The sequence below is a fragment of the Acipenser ruthenus genome, chromosome 43, assembly GCF_902713425.1.
Source record: "Acipenser ruthenus chromosome 43, fAciRut3.2 maternal haplotype, whole genome shotgun sequence".
Lineage (NCBI taxonomy): Eukaryota > Metazoa > Chordata > Actinopteri > Acipenseriformes > Acipenseridae > Acipenser > Acipenser ruthenus.
This window is the reverse complement of record NC_081231.1, coordinates 5,483,702-5,499,748: the sequence shown is the minus strand read 5'-3', so window position 1 is coordinate 5,499,748 and position 16,047 is coordinate 5,483,702.

Genomic DNA, 16,047 nt, shown 5'->3' with positions numbered 1-16,047 from the left:
GACAGGAGGGATTATTGCTGAAGTGAAACACTGACACTCTGACAGGAGGGATTATTGCTGAAGTGAAACACTGACACTATCACAGGAGGGATTATTGCTGAAGTGAAACACTGACACTCTGACAGGAGGGATTACTGCTGAAGTGAAACACTGACACTCTGACAGGAGGTATTATTGCTGAAGTGAAACACTGACACTGACAAGAGGGATTATTGCTGAAGTGAAACACTGACACTCTGACAGGAGAGATTATTGCTGAAGTGAAACACTGACACACTGACAGGAGGGATTATTGCTGAAGTGAAACACTGACACTCTGACAGGAGGGATTATTGCTGAAGTGAAACACTGACAGTCTGACAGGAGGGATTATTGCTGAAGTGAAACACTGACACTGACAGGAGGGTTTATTGCTGAAGTGAAACACTGACACTCTGACAGGAGGGATTATTGCTGAAGTGAAACACTGACACTCTGACAGGAGGGATTATTGCTGAAGTGAAACACTGACACTCTGACAGGAGGGATTATTGCTGAAGTGAAACACTGACACTGACAGGAGGGATTATTGCTGAAGTGAAACACTGACACTGACAGGAGGGATTATTGCTGAAGTGAAACACTGACACTCTGACAGGAGGGATTATTGCTGAAGTGAAACACTGACACTCTGACAGGAGGGATTATTGCTGAAGGGAAACACTGACACTGACAGGAGGGATTATTGCTGAATTGAAACACTGACACTCTGACAGGAAGGATTATTGCTGAAGGGAAACACTGACACTGACAGGAGGGATTATTGCTGAAGTGAAACACTGACACACTGACAGGAGGGATTATTGCTGAAGGGAAACACTGACAGGAGGGATTATTGCTGAAGTGAAAGAATGACACTCTGACAGGAGGGATTATTGCTGAAGGGAAACACTGACACTCTGACAGGAGGGATTATTGCTGAAGTGAAACACTGACACTCTGACAGGAGGGATTATTGATGAAGTGAAACACTGACACTGACAGGAGGGATTATTGCTGAAGTGAAACACTGACACACTGACAGGAGGGATTATTGCTGAAGGGAAACACTGACACTGACAGGAGGGATTATTGCTGAAGTGAAACACTGACACTGACAGGAGGGATTATTGCTGAAGTGAAACACTGACACTCTGACAGGAGGGGTTATTGCTGAAGTGAAACACTGACAGTCTGACAGGAGGGATTATTGCTGAAGTGAAACACTGACACTGACAGGAGGGATTATTGCTGAAGTGAAACACTGACAATCTGACAAGAGGGATTATTGCTGAAGTGAAACACTGACACTCTGACAGGAGGGATTATTGATGAAGTGAAACACTGACACTGACAGGAGGGATTATTGCTGAAGTGAAACACTGACACACTGACAGGAGGGATTATTGCTAAAGTGAACACTGACACTCTGACAGGAGGGATTATTGCTGAAGTGAAACACTGACAATCTGACAAGAGGGATTATTGCTGAAGTGAAACACTGACACTCTGACAGGAGGGATTATTGATGAAGTGAAACACTGACACTGACAGGAGGGATTAATGCTGAAGTGAAACACTGACACACTGACAGGAGGGATTATTTCTAAAGTGAACACTGACACTCTGACAGGAGGGATTATTGCTGAAGTGAAACACTGACACTCCGACAGGAGGGATTATTGCTAAAGTGAACACTGACACTCTGACAGGAGGGATTATTGCTGAAGGGAAAGAATGACACACTGACAGGAGGGATTATTGCTGAAGGGAAACACTGACACTGACAGGAGGGATTATTGCTGAAGTGAAAAACTGACACTGACAGGAGGGATTATTGCTGAAGTGAAACACTGACACTCTGACAGGAGGGATTATTGCTGAAGGGAAACACTGACACTCTGACAGGAGGGATTATTGCTGAAGTGAAACACTGACACTGACAGGAGGGATTATTGCTGAAGCGAAACACTGACACTGACAGGAGGGATTATTGCTGAAGCGAAACACTGACACTCTGACAGGAGGGATTATTGCTGAAGTGAAACACTGACACTCTGACAGGAGTGATTATTGCTGAAGTGAAACACTGACACTCTGACAGGAGGGATTATTGCTGAAGTGAAACACTGACACTCTGACAGGAGGGATTATTGCTGAAGTGAAAAACTGACACTCTGACAGGAGGGATTATTGCTGAAGTGAAACACTGACACTCTGACAGGAGGGATTATTGCTGAAGTGAAACACTGACACTCTGACAGGAGGGATTATTACTGAAGTGAAACACTAACACTCTGACAGGAGGGATTATTGCTGAAGTGAAACACTGACACTCTGACAGGAGGGATTATTGCTGAAGGGAAACACTGACACTGACAGGAGGGATTATTGCTGAAGTGAAACACTGACACTCTGACAGGAGGGATTATTGCTGAAGTTAAACACAGACACTGACAGGAGGGATTATTGCTGAAGTGAAACACTGACACTGACAGTAGGGATCATTGCTGAAGGGAAACACTGACACTGACAGGAGGGATTATTGCTGAAGTGAAACACTGACACTCTGACAGGAGGGATTATTGCTGAAGTGAAACACTGACACTCTGACAGGAGGGATTATTGCTGAAGTGAAACACTGACACTGACAGGAGGGATTATTGCTGAAGTGAAAAACTGACACTCTGACAGGAAAGATTATTGCTGAAGGGAAACACTGACACTGACAGAGGGATTATTGCTGAAGTGAAACACTGACACTCTGACAGGAGGGATTATTGCTGAAGTGAAACACTGACACTCTGACAGGAGGGATTATTGCTGAAATGAAAGAATGACACTGACAGGAGGGATTATTGCTGAAGGGAAACACTGACACTGACAGGAGGGATTATTGCTGAAGTGAAAAACTGACACTGACAGGAGGGATTATTGCTGAAGTGAAACACTGACACTCTGACAGGAGGGATTATTGCTGAAGGGAAACACTGACACTCTGACAGGAGGGATTATTGCTGAAGTGAAACACTGACACTCTGACAGGAGGGATTATTGCTGAAGTGAAACACTGACACTATCACAGGAGGGATTATTGCTGAAGTGAAACACTGACACTCTGACAGGAGGGATTACTGCTGAAGTGAAACACTGACACTCTGACAGGAGGTATTATTGCTGAAGTGAAACACTGACACTGACAAGAGGGATTATTGCTGAAGTGAAACACTGACACTCTGACAGGAGAGATTATTGCTGAAGTGAAACACTGACACACTGACAGGAGGGATTATTGCTGAAGTGAAACACTGACACTCTGACAGGAGGGATTATTGCTGAAGTGAAACACTGACAGTCTGACAGGAGGGATTATTGCTGAAGTGAAACACTGACACTGACAGGAGGGTTTATTGCTGAAGTGAAACACTGACACTCTGACAGGAGGGATTATTGCTGAAGTGAAACACTGACACTCTGACAGGAGGGATTATTGCTGAAGTGAAACACTGACACTCTGACAGGAGGGATTATTGCTGAAGTGAAACACTGACACTGACAGGAGGGATTATTGCTGAAGTGAAACACTGACACTGACAGGAGGGATTATTGCTGAAGTGAAACACTGACACTCTGACAGGAGGGATTATTGCTGAAGTGAAACACTGACACTCTGACAGGAGGGATTATTGCTGAAGGGAAACACTGACACTGACAGGAGGGATTATTGCTGAATTGAAACACTGACACTCTGACAGGAAGGATTATTGCTGAAGGGAAACACTGACACTGACAGGAGGGATTATTGCTGAAGTGAAACACTGACACACTGACAGGAGGGATTATTGCTGAAGGGAAACACTGACAGGAGGGATTATTGCTGAAGTGAAAGAATGACACTCTGACAGGAGGGATTATTGCTGAAGGGAAACACTGACACTCTGACAGGAGGGATTATTGCTGAAGTGAAACACTGACACTCTGACAGGAGGGATTATTGATGAAGTGAAACACTGACACTGACAGGAGGGATTATTGCTGAAGTGAAACACTGACACACTGACAGGAGGGATTATTGCTGAAGTGAAACACTGACACTCTGACAGGAGGGATTATTGCTGAAGGGAAACACTGACACTGACAGGAGGGATTATTGCTGAAGTGAAACACTGACACTGACAGGAGGGATTATTGCTGAAGTGAAACACTGACACTCTGACAGGAGGGGTTATTGCTGAAGTGAAACACTGACAGTCTGACAGGAGGGATTATTGCTGAAGTGAAACACTGACACTGACAGGAGGGATTATTGCTGAAGTGAAACACTGACAATCTGACAAGAGGGATTATTGCTGAAGTGAAACACTGACACTCTGACAGGAGGGATTATTGATGAAGTGAAACACTGACACTGACAGGAGGGATTATTGCTGAAGTGAAACACTGACACACTGACAGGAGGGATTATTGCTAAAGTGAACACTGACACTCTGACAGGAGGGATTATTGCTGAAGTGAAACACTGACAATCTGACAAGAGGGATTATTGCTGAAGTGAAACACTGACACTCTGACAGGAGGGATTATTGATGAAGTGAAACACTGACACTGACAGGAGGGATTAATGCTGAAGTGAAACACTGACACACTGACAGGAGGGATTATTTCTAAAGTGAACACTGACACTCTGACAGGAGGGATTATTGCTGAAGTGAAACACTGACACTCCGACAGGAGGGATTATTGCTAAAGTGAACACTGACACTCTGACAGGAGGGATTATTGCTGAAGGGAAAGAATGACACACTGACAGGAGGGATTATTGCTGAAGGGAAACACTGACACTGACAGGAGGGATTATTGCTGAAGTGAAAAACTGACACTGACAGGAGGGATTATTGCTGAAGTGAAACACTGACACTCTGACAGGAGGGATTATTGCTGAAGGGAAACACTGACACTCTGACAGGAGGGATTATTGCTGAAGTGAAACACTGACACTGACAGGAGGGATTATTGCTGAAGCGAAACACTGACACTGACAGGAGGGATTATTGCTGAAGCGAAACACTGACACTCTGACAGGAGGGATTATTGCTGAAGTGAAACACTGACACTCTGACAGGAGTGATTATTGCTGAAGTGAAACACTGACACTCTGACAGGAGGGATTATTGCTGAAGTGAAACACTGACACTCTGACAGGAGGGATTATTGCTGAAGTGAAAAACTGACACTCTGACAGGAGGGATTATTGCTGAAGTGAAACACTGACACTCTGACAGGAGGGATTATTGCTGAAGTGAAACACTGACACTCTGACAGGAGGGATTATTACTGAAGTGAAACACTAACACTCTGACAGGAGGGATTATTGCTGAAGTGAAACACTGACACTCTGACAGGAGGGATTATTGCTGAAGGGAAACACTGACACTCTGACGAGGGATTATTGCTGAAGTGAAACACTGACACTCTGACAGGAGGGATTATTGCTGAAGTGAAAAACTGACACTCTGACAGGAGGGATTATTGCTGAAGGGAAACACTGACACTCTGACAGGAGGGATTATTGCTGAAGTGAAAAACTGACACTCTGACAGGAGGGATTATTGCTGAAGTGAAACACTGACACTCTGACAGGAGGGATTATTGCTGAAGTGAAAAACTGACACTCTGACAGGAGGGATTATTGCTGAAGGGAAACACTGACACTCTGACAGGAGGGATTATTGCTGAAGGGAAACACTGACACTCTGACAGGAGGGATTATTGCTGAAGTGAAACACTGACACTGACAGGAGGGATTATTGCTGAAGTGAAACACTGACACTCTGACAGGAGGGATTATTGATGAAGTGAAACACTGACACTGACAGGAGGGATTATTGCTGAAGTGAAACACTGACACACTGACAGGAGGGATTATTGCTAAAGTGAACACTGACACTCTGACAGGAGGGATTATTGCTGAAGTGAAACACTGACAATCTGACAAGAGGGATTATTGCTGAAGTGAAACACTGACACTCTGACAGGAGGGATTATTGATGAAGTGAAACACTGACACTGACAGGAGGGATTATTGCTGAAGTGAAACACTGACACACTGACAGGAGGGATTATTTCTAAAGTGAACACTGACACTCTGACAGGAGGGATTATTGCTGAAGTGAAACACTGACACTCCGACAGGAGGGATTATTGCTAAAGTGAACACTGACACTCTGACAGGAGGGATTATTGCTGAAGGGAAAGAATGACACACTGACAGGAGGGATTATTGCTGAAGGGAAACACTGACACTGACAGGAGGGATTATTGCTGAAGTGAAAAACTGACACTGACAGGAGGGATTATTGCTGAAGTGAAACACTGACACTCTGACAGGAGGGATTATTGCTGAAGGGAAACACTGACACTCTGACAGGAGGGATTATTGCTGAAGTGAAACACTGACACTGACAGGAGGGATTATTGCTGAAGCGAAACACTGACACTGACAGGAGGGATTATTGCTGAAGCGAAACACTGACACTCTGACAGGAGGGATTATTGCTGAAGTGAAACACTGACACTCTGACAGGAGTGATTATTGCTGAAGTGAAACACTGACACTCTGACAGGAGGGATTATTGCTGAAGTGAAACACTGACACTCTGACAGGAGGGATTATTGCTGAAGTGAAAAACTGACACTCTGACAGGAGGGATTATTGCTGAAGTGAAACACTGACACTCTGACAGGAGGGATTATTGCTGAAGTGAAACACTGACACTCTGACAGGAGGGATTATTACTGAAGTGAAACACTAACACTCTGACAGGAGGGATTATTGCTGAAGTGAAACACTGACACTCTGACAGGAGGGATTATTGCTGAAGGGAAACACTGACACTCTGACGAGGGATTATTGCTGAAGTGAAACACTGACACTCTGACAGGAGGGATTATTGCTGAAGTGAAAAACTGACACTCTGACAGGAGGGATTATTGCTGAAGGGAAACACTGACACTCTGACAGGAGGGATTATTGCTGAAGTGAAAAACTGACACTCTGACAGGAGGGATTATTGCTGAAGTGAAACACTGACACTCTGACAGGAGGGATTATTGCTGAAGTGAAAAACTGACACTCTGACAGGAGGGATTATTGCTGAAGGGAAACACTGACACTCTGACAGGAGGGATTATTGCTGAAGGGAAACACTGACACTCTGACAGGAGGGATTATTGCTGAAGTGAAACACTGACACTGACAGGAGGGATTATTGCTGAAGTGAAACACTGACACTCTGACAGGAGGGATTATTGCTGAAGTTAAACACAGACACTGACAGGAGGGATTATTGCTGAAGTGAAAAACTGACACTCTGACAGGAAGGATTATTGCTGAAGGGAAACACTGACACTGACAGGAGGGATTATTGCTGAAGTGAAACACTGACACTCTGACAGGGGGGATTATTGCTGAAGTGAAACACTGACACTCTGACAGGAGGGATTATTGCTGAAGTGAAACACTGACACTCTGACAGGAGGGATTATTGCTGAAGGGAAACACTGACAGGAGGGATTATTGCTGAAGGGAAACACTGACACTCTGACAGGAGGGATTATTGCTGAAGTGAAACACTGACACTCTGACAGGAGGGATTATTGCTGAAGTGAAACACTGACACTCTGACAGGAGGGATTATTGCTGAAGTGAAACACTGACACTCTGACAGGAGGGATTATTGCTGAAGTGAAACACTGACACTCTGACAGGAGGGATTATTGCTGAAGGGAAACACTGACACTGACAGGAGGGATTATTGCTGAAGTGAAACACTGACACTCTGACAGGAGGGATTATTGATGAAGTGAAACACTGACACTGACAGGAGGGATTATTGCTGAAGTGAAACACTGACACTCTGACAGGAGGGATTATTGCTAAAGTGAACACTGACACTCTGACAGGAGGGATTATTGCTGAAGTGAAACACTGACACTCTGACAGGAGGGATTATTGCTAAAGTGAACACTGACACTCTGACAGGAGGGATTATTGCTGAAGTGAAACACTGACAGGAGGGATTATTGCTAAAGTGAACACTGACACTCTGACAGGAGGGATTATTGCTGAAGTGAAACACTGACACTCTGACAGGAGGGATTATTGCTGAAGTGAAACACTGACACTCTGACAGGAGGGATTATTGCTGAAGTGAAACACTGACACTCTGACAGGAGGGATTATTGCTGAAGTGAAACACTGACACTCTGACAGGAGGGATTATTGCTGAAGTGAAACACTGACACTCTGACAGGAGGGATTATTGCTGAAGTGAAACACTGACACTCTGACAGGAGGGATTATTGCTGAAGTGAAACACTGACACTCTGACAGGAGGGATTATTGCTGAAGTGAAACACTGACACTGACAGGAGGGATTATTGCTGAAGTGAAACACTGACACTCTGACAGGAGGGATTATTGCTGAAGTGAAACACTGACACTCTGACAGGAGGGATTATTGCTGAAGTGAAACACTGACACTGACAGGAGGGATTATTGCTGAAGTGAAACACTGACACTCTGACAGGAGGGATTATTGCTGAAGTGAAAAACTGACACTCTGACAGGAAGGATTATTGCTGAAGGGAAACACTGACACTCTGACAGGAGGGATTATTGCTGAAGTGAAACACTGACACTCTGACAGGAGGGATTATTGCTGAAGTGAAACACTGACACTCTGACAGGAGGGATTATTGCTGAAGTGAAACACTGACACTGACAGGAGGGATTATTGCTGAAGTGAAACACTGACACTCTGACAGGAGGGATTATTGCTGAAGTGAAACACTGACACTCTGACAGGAAGGATTATTGCTGAAGTGAAACACTGACACTCTGACAGGAGGGATTATTGCTGAAGTGAAACACTGACACTCTGACAGGAGGGATTATTGCTGAAGGGAAACACTGACAGGAGGGATTATTGCTGAAGTGAAAGAATGACACACTGACAGGAGGGATTATTGCTGAAGGGAAACACTGACACTGACAGGAGGGATTATTGCTGAAGTGAAAAACTGACACTGACAGGAGGGATTATTGCTGAAGTGAAACACTGACACTCTGACAGGAGGGATTATTGCTGAAGGGAAACACTGACACTCTGACAGGAGGGATTATTGCTGAAGTGAAACACTGACACTCTGATAGGAGGGATTATTGCTGAAGTGAAACACTGACACTCTCACAGGAGGGATTATTGCTGAAGTGAAAAACTGACACTCTGACAGGAAGGATTATTGCTGAAGGGAAACACTGACACTCTGACAGGAGGGATTATTGCTGAAGTGAAACACTGACACTCTGACAGGAGGGATTATTGCTGAAGTGAAACACTGACACTGACAGGAGGGATTATTGCTGAAGTGAAAAACTGACACTCTGACAGGAAGGATTATTGCTGAAGGGAAACACTGACACTCTGACAGGAGGGATTATTGCTGAAGTGAAACACTGACACTCTGACAGGAGGGATTATTGCTGAAGTGAAACACTGACACTCTGACAGGAGGGATTATTGCTGAAGTGAAACACTGACACTCTGACAGGAGGGATTATTGCTGAAGTGAAACACTGACACTCTGACAGGAGGGATTATTGCTGAAGGGAAACACTGACACTCTGACAGGAGGGATTATTGCTGAAGTGAAACACTGACACTCTGACAGGAGGGATTATTGCTGAAGTGAAACACTGACACTCTGACAGGAGGGATTATTGCTGAAGGGAAACACTGACAGGAGGGATTATTGCTGAAGTGAAAGAATGACACACTGACAGGAGGGATTATTGCTGAAGGGAAACACTGACACTGACAGGAGGGATTATTGCTGAAGTGAAAAACTGACACTGACAGCAGGGATTATTGCTGAAGTGAAACACTGACACTCTGACAGGAGGGATTATTGCTGAAGGGAAACACTGACACTCTGACAGGAGGGATTATTGCTGAAGTGAAACACTGACACTCTGACAGGAGGGATTATTGCTGAAGTGAAACACTGACACTCTGACAGGAGGGATTATTGCTGAAGTGAAAAACTGACACTCTGACAGAAAGGATTATTGCTGAAGGGAAACACTGACACTCTGACAGGAGGGATTATTGCTGAAGTGAAACACTGACACTCTGACAGGAGGGATTATTGCTGAAGTGAAACACTGACACTCTGACAGGAGGGATTATTGCTGAAGTGAAACACTGACACTCTCACAGGAGGGATTATTGCTGAAGTGAAACACTGACACTGACAGGAGGGATTATTGCTGAAGTGAAACACTGACACTCTGACAGGAGGGATTATTGCTGAAGTGAAACACTGACACTCTGACAGGAGGGATTATTGCTGAAGTGAAACACTGACACTGACAGGAGGGATTATTGCTGAAGTGAAAAACTGACACTCTGACAGGAGGGATTATTGCTGAAGTGAAACACTGACACTCTGACAGGAGGGATTATTGCTGAAGTGAAACACTGACACTCTGACAGGAGGGATTATTGCTGAAGTGAAAAACTGACACTCTGACAGGAAGGATTATTGCTGAAGGGAAACACTGACACTCTGACAGGAGGGATTATTGCTGAAGTGAAACACTGACACTCTGACAGGAGGGATTATTGCTGAAGTGAAACACTGACACTCTGACAGGAGGGATTATTGCTGAAGTGAAAAACTGACACTGACAGGAGGGATTATTGCTGAAGTGAAACACTGACACTCTGACAGGAGGGATTATTGCTGAAGGGAAACACTGACACTCTGACAGGAGGGATTATTGCTGAAGTGAAACACTGACACTCTGACAGGAGGGATTATTGCTGAAGTGAAACACTGACACTCTGACAGGAGGGATTATTGCTGAAGTGAAACACTGACACTCTGACAGGAGGGATTACTGCTGAAGTAAAACACTGACACCCTGCAGGAGATATTATTGCTGAAGTGAAACACTGACACTCTGACAGGAGGGATTATTGCTGAAGTGAAACTCTGACACTCTGACAGGAGGGATTATTGCTGAAGTGAAACACTGACACTCTGACAGGAGGGATTATTGCTGAAGTGAAACACTGACACTCTGACAGGAGGGATTACTGCTGAAGGGAAACACTGACACTCTGACAGGAGGGATTATTGCTGAAGTGAAACACTGACACTCTGACAGGAGGGATTATTGCTGAAGTGAAACACTGACACTCTGACAGGAGGGATTATTGCTGAAGTGAAACACTGACAGTCTGACAGGAGGGATTATTGCTGAAGTGAAACACTGACACTCTGACAGGAGGGATTATTGCTGAAGTGAAACACTGACACTCTGACAGGAGGGATTATTGCTGAAGTGAAACACTGACCCTCTGACAGGAGGGATTATTGCTGAAGTGAAACACTGACACTCTGACAGGAGGGATTATTGCTGAAGTGAAACACTGACACTGACAGGAGGGATTATTGCTGAAGTGAAACACTGACACTGACAGGAGGGATTATTGCTGAAGTGAAACACTGACACTGACAGGAGGGATTATTGCTGAAGTGAAACACTGACACTCTGACAGGAGGGATAATTGCTGAAGTGAAACACTGACACTCTGACAGGAGGGATTATTGCTGAAGTGAAACACTGACACTCTGACAGGAGGGATTATTGCTGAAGTGAAACACTGACACACTGACAGGAGGGATTATTGCTGAAGGGAAACACTGACAGGAGGGATTATTGCTGAAGTGAAAGAATGACACTCTGACAGGAGGGATTATTGCTGAAGGGAAACACTGACACTGACAGGAGGGATTATTGCTGAAGTGAAAAACTGACACTGACTAGAGGGATTATTGCTGAAGTGAAACACTGACACTCTGACAGGAGGTATTATTGCTGAAGGGAAACACTGACACTCTGACAGGAGGGATTATTGCTGAAGTGAAACACTGACACTCTGACAGGAGGGATTATTGCTGAAGTGAAACACTGACACTCTGACAGGAGGGATTATTGCTGAAGTTAAACACAGACACTGACAGGAGGGATTATTGCTGAAGTGAAAAACTGACACTCTGACAGGAAGGATTATTGCTGAAGGGAAACACTGACACTGACAGGAGGGATTATTGCTGAAGTGAAACACTGACACTCTGACAGGAGGGATTATTGCTGAAGTGAAACACTGACACTCTGACAGGAGGGATTATTGCTGAAGTGAAACACTGACCCTCTGACAGGAGGGATTATTGCTGAAGTGAAACACTGACACTGACAGGAGGGATTATTGCTGAAGTGAAACACTGACACTCTGACAGGAGGGATTATTGATGAAGTGAAACACTGACACTGACAGGAGGGATATTGCTGAAGTGAAACACTGACACTCTGACAGGAGGGATTATTGATGAAGTGAAACACTGACACTGACAGGAGGGATTATTGCTGAAGTGAAACACTGACACACTGACAGGAGGGATTATTGCTAAAGTGAACACTGACACTCTGACAGGAGGGATTATTGCTGAAGTGAAACACTGACACTCTGACAGGAGGGATTATTGCTGAAGTGAAACACTGACACACTGACAGGAGGGATTATTGCTAAAGTGAACACTGACACTCTGACAGGAGGGATTATTGCTGAAGTGAAACACTGACACTCTGACAGGAGGGATTATTGCTGAAGTGAAACACTGACACTCTGACAGGAGGGATTATTTCTGAAGTGAAACACTGACACTCTGACAGGAGGGATAATTGCTGAAGTGAAACACTGACACTGACAGGAGGGATTATTGCTGAAGTGAAACCCTGACACTCTGACAGGAGGGATTATTTCTGAAGTGAAACACTGACACTGACAGGAGGGATTATTGCTGAATTGAAACACTGACACTCTGACAGGAGGGATTATTGATGAAGTGAAACACTGACACTCTGACAGGAGGGATTATTGCTGAAGTGAAACACTGACACTCTGACAGGAGGGATTATTGCTGAAGGGAAACACTGACACTGACAGGAGGGATTATTGCTGAAGTGAAACACTGACACTCTGACAGGAGGGATTATTGCTGAAGTGAAACACTGACACTCTGACAGGAGGGATTATTGCTGAAGTGAAACACTGACACACTGACAGGAGGGATTATTGCTGAAGTGAAACACTGACACTCTGACAGGAGGGATTATTGCTGAAGTGAAACACTGACACTGACAGGAGGGATTATTGCTGAAGTGAAACACTGACACTCTGACAGGAGGGATTATTGCTGAAGTGAAACACTGACACTCTGACAGGAGGGATTATTGCTGAAGTGAAACACTGACACTCTGACAGGCGGGATTATTGCTGAAGTTAAACACAGACACTGACAGGAGGGATTATTGCTGAAGTGAAACACTGACAATGACAGGAGGGATTATTGCTGAAGGGAAACACTGAAACTGACAGGAGGGATTATAGCTGAAGTGAAACACTGACACTCTGACAGGAGGGATTATTGCTGAAGTGAAACACTGACACTCTGACAGGAGGGATTATTGCTGAAGTGAAACACTGACACTGACAGGAGGGATTATTGCTGAAGTGAAAAACTGACACTCTGACAGGAAGGATTATTGCTGAAGGGAAACACTGACACTGACAGGAGGGATTATTGCTGAAGTGAAACACTGACACTCTGACAGGAGGGATTATTGCTGAAGTGAAACACTGACACTCTGACAGGAGGGATTATTGCTGAAGGGAAACACTGACAGGAGGGATTATTGCTGAAGTGAAAGAATGACAAACTGACAGGAGGGGTATTATTGCTGAAGGGAAACACTGACACTGACAGGAGGGATTATTGCTGAAGTGAAAAACTGACACTGACAGGAGGGATTATTGCTGAAGTGAAACACTGACACTCTGACAGGAGGGATTATTGCTGAAGGAAAACACTGACACTCTGACAGGAGGGTTTATTGCTGAAGTGAATCACTGACACTGACAGGAGGGATTATTGCTGAAGTGAAACACTGACACTCTGACAGGAGGGATTATTGCTGAAGTGAATCACTGACACTGACAGGGGGGATTATTGCTGAAGTGAAACACTGACACTCTGACAGGAGGGATTATTGCTGAAGTGAAACACTGACACTGACAGGAGGGATTATTGCTGAAGTGAAACACTGACACTCTGACAGGAGGGATTATTGCTGAAGTGAAACACTGACACTCTGACAGGAGGGATTATTGCTGAAGTGAAACACTGACACTGACAGGAGGGATTATTGCTGAAGTGAAACACTGACACTCTGACAGGAGGGATTATTGCTGAAGTGAAACACTGACACACTGACAGGAGGGATTATTGCTGAAGTGAAACACTGACACTCTGACAGGAGGGATTATTGCTGAAGTGAAACACTGACACTGACAGGAGGGATTATTGCTGAAGTGAAACACTGACACTCTGACAGGAGGGATTATTGCTGAAGTGAAACACTGACACTCTGACAGGAGGGATTATTGCTGAAGTGAAACACTGACACTCTGACAGGCGGGATTATTGCTGAAGTTAAACACAGACACTGACAGGAGGGATTATTGCTGAAGTGAAACACTGAAACTGACAGGAGGGATTATAGCTGAAGTGAAACACTGACACTCTGACAGGAGGGATTATTGCTGAAGTGAAACACTGACACTCTGACAGGAGGGATTATTGCTGAAGTGAAACACTGACACTGACAGGAGGGATTATTGCTGAAGTGAAAAACTGACACTCTGACAGGAAGGATTATTGCTGAAGGGAAACACTGACACTGACAGGAGGGATTATTGCTGAAGTGAAACACTGACACTCTGACAGGAGGGATTATTGCTGAAGTGAAACACTGACACTCTGACAGGAGGGATTATTGCTGAAGGGAAACACTGACAGGAGGGATTATTGCTGAAGTGAAAGAATGACAAACTAACAGGAGGGGTATTATTGCTGAAGGGAAACACTGACACTGACAGGAGGGATTATTGCTGAAGTGAAAAACTGACACTGACAGGAGGGATTATTGCTGAAGTGAAACACTGACACTCTGACAGGAGGGATTATTGCTGAAGGAAAACACTGACACTCTGACAGGAGGGTTTATTGCTGAAGTGAATCACTGACACTGACAGGAGGGATTATTGCTGAAGTGAAACACTGACACTCTGACAGGAGGGATTATTGCTGAAGTGAATCACTGACACTGACAGGGGGGATTATTGCTGAAGTGAAACACTGACACTCTGACAGGAGGGATTATTGCTGAAGTGAAACACTGACACTGACAGGAGGGATTATTGCTGAAGTGAAACACTGACACTCTGACAGGAGGGATTATTGCTGAAGTGAAACACTGACACTCTGACAGGAGGGATTATTGCTGAAGTGAAACACTGACACTGACAGGAGGGATTATTGCTGAAGTGAAACACTGACACTCTGACAGGAGGGATTATTGCTGAAGTGAAACACTGACACTCTGACAGGAGGGATTATTGCTGAAGGGAAACACTGACACTCTGACAGGAGGGATTATTGCTGAAATGAAACACTGACACTCTGACAGGAGGGATTATTGCTGAAGTGAAACACTGACACTCTGACAGGAGGGATTATTGCTGAAGTGAAACACTGACACTCTGACAGGAGGGATTATTGCTGAAGGGAAACACTGACACTCTGACAGGAGGGATTATTGCTGAAATGAAACACTGACACTCTGACAGGAGGGATTATTGCTGAAGTGAAACACTGACACTCTGACAGGAGGGATTATTGCTGAAGTGAAACACTGACACTGACAGGAGGGATTATTACTGAAGTGAAACACTGACACTCTGACAGGAGGGATTATTGCTGAAGTGAAACACTGACAGTCTGACAGGAGGGATTATTGCTGAAGTGAAACACTGACACTCTGACAGGAGGGATTATTGC